General features: G+C 36.1%; 1 non-coding gene across 1 annotated transcript; it reads left to right on the top strand.

Moving 5' to 3' along the window:
• The first annotated feature begins 1,954 nt into the window (after positions 1 to 1,954).
• LOC129150340 (small nucleolar RNA SNORA24) lies at positions 1,955 to 2,082 on the top strand. The gene has a single exon (XR_008557068.1). It is a non-coding gene; the product is annotated as a small nucleolar RNA SNORA24 (small nucleolar RNA).
• The last annotated feature ends 277 nt before the right edge of the window (positions 2,083 to 2,359 follow it).

Below are 2,359 nucleotides of genomic sequence, written 5' to 3'. Positions count from 1 at the left end.
CGGCTTCCTGCTGCCACAGCGACATGCCCTGCTCCTCCGCTGGCTCCGTGTGTGCAGGGCCTGGCAGCTTCCCGCTGCCGCAGCACTAAGGAAGCAACCATGTGCTCTGTATGCTGGTGGGACAGGCCAGACACTCCAGCAGCGGGGCTGAGGGGACTGGGCGCCGCCATCTTGTGGGTATGGGGGCCACCATTTTGTCGTGGAGTGATGCCTAATTTGCATATTACTCTATTATTAGATAGGATAACTATAGCTACAAATTTTGTTAATGGAAACACAATGTAAAAATATATAAACCAAGCCATCAAAACATAAAGTGGGGCGGTAGTAAAAGGGTAGAGTTTGTATGTGATTGAGTTATGTTATCAGATTAAAATAGACTTAAAACTGTAAGATATTTTATGTAAGCACCATACCAGTAACCAATTAAAATCTTGCAGTAGACACACAAAAGATAAAGAGAAGGGAATCAATACATAACATTATGAATAATCATTAATTCACAAAGGATGACAGCAGCAGAGAAAGAAACAAAGTAACTATAAAACAATCAGAAACAAGTGTCCATTACTGCATGACTGTATATAGAAGATATATGTGTGTGTGTAATGGAATATTATTCAGCCTAAGAAAAAAAGGACATACTGCCATTTGCAACAATACTGATGAGCCTAGAGGACATTATGCTCAGTGAGATTTGTCAGACAGTGAAAGTAAAATGTATCGTCTCACTTATATATGAATCTAATGTGGGGGGGGGGGGAAATCCGCATAGAAACAAAGAGTAGAAATGTGGTTACCAAGGGCTTAGGAGTGGGGTAGATGAGTATATAAAAAAGGGTATAAGCCTTCAGTTATAGCTGATCAAAGGGTATAAGCCTTCAGTTATAGCTGAATAATCTCTGGGGATCTACTATATATATGGATAGTGATTACAATCATAATACTGTGTTGTATATTTGAAATTTGCTAATAGAGTAGACCTTAAGTAATCTTAACCATACATAAAAAGATAATTAATGAGGTAATGAATGTGATAATTAACCTGTTTTTGAGAATTATTTCAAAAATTACACATGTAAAGTCATCACATTGTACATTTTAAATATATACAACTTAATTGTTAATTCTACCTCAATAAAAGGTAGATTTTATTTTATTTTTTTTAAAAAATATTTTTATTTCAGAGAGGAATGGAGGGGGAGAGAAACATCAATGATGAGAGATAATCGATTGACTGCCTCCTGACACCCCCTACTGGGATCGAGTTCACAACCCAGCAGTGCCCTTGACTGGTATCAAACCTGGGACCATTTAATCCGCAGGCCAACGCTCTATCCACTGAGCCAAACCGGCTAGGGTTCAGTAAATCTTATTTTAAAAATATAAAATTTAAGGAATTCAGAGAAAGCAATACTAACAGGAAAGTTTATAGTGGTAATTGCTTAGATTAAATATACAGAAAGATCTCAAATCACCAACCTAACTTTACATTTCAGGGAATTAGGGGAAAAAATCAATCTAAGTCCAAAATTAGCAGAAGGAAATATATAATAAAGATTAAAACAGAGATGTATGAAATAGAGAATGGAAAAGCAATAGAAAAAAATGAATGAACCCAAAAGTTGGTTTAGGAAAACATTGATAAAATTGACAAACCCTTAGCTAGACTAAGAAAAAAAAAAGAACACTCAAAAACCTAAAATTGAAAATGAAAGAGGGGACAGTTGATGTCACAGCAATAAAAGGATTATAAGAAACTACATGAACAATTATATACTAACACATTTGATATCCTAGAAAAAATATATCCTGGAAACCTACAACCTACCAAAACTGAATCATGTAGAAATAAAAAAAACATGAACAGAACTATAACTAGTAATTAGATTAGAATTGTAATAAAAAGCCTCCCAAAAAAGAAAAGCCAAAGACCATATAGTTTTACTGGGAATTCTATCAAACATTTCAAAAAGAATTAATCCAATCCCCTTCCTAGCCATGGAAGAGCATTTTCTTGTTTATTGGCAAAGCTGTCACCATTTAATTGGTATCAGATTCTGACTTGCACAAGTAACATTCTTCACTTTTAAAACCCTGGAGGGTGCTGGGTTATTGCACAAAGATCTATTTCTCAAATGTTTCTGCTAAGTTGAACTAATTGTTTCAATGGGTGATGGAAAACAAGGGATCGAGAAATCCATGCCGTGGGTGAAGTTTCCTGGAGCTTCCTGCAGTGCCCAGGACAAACGTGATTTCCAAGTCAGCAGCTCCAGGGTTGAGTGGGAAATGTGATGGGAAAACAATGTTCTGGAAACTACAGAGGAAGTATTTTTAGCATAGACCTGAATGGATTTTT

The sequence above is a fragment of the Eptesicus fuscus genome, chromosome 1 (assembly GCF_027574615.1).
Source record: "Eptesicus fuscus isolate TK198812 chromosome 1, DD_ASM_mEF_20220401, whole genome shotgun sequence".
Lineage (NCBI taxonomy): Eukaryota > Metazoa > Chordata > Mammalia > Chiroptera > Vespertilionidae > Eptesicus > Eptesicus fuscus.
This window is presented reverse-complemented; position numbering and strand designations above follow the sequence as displayed.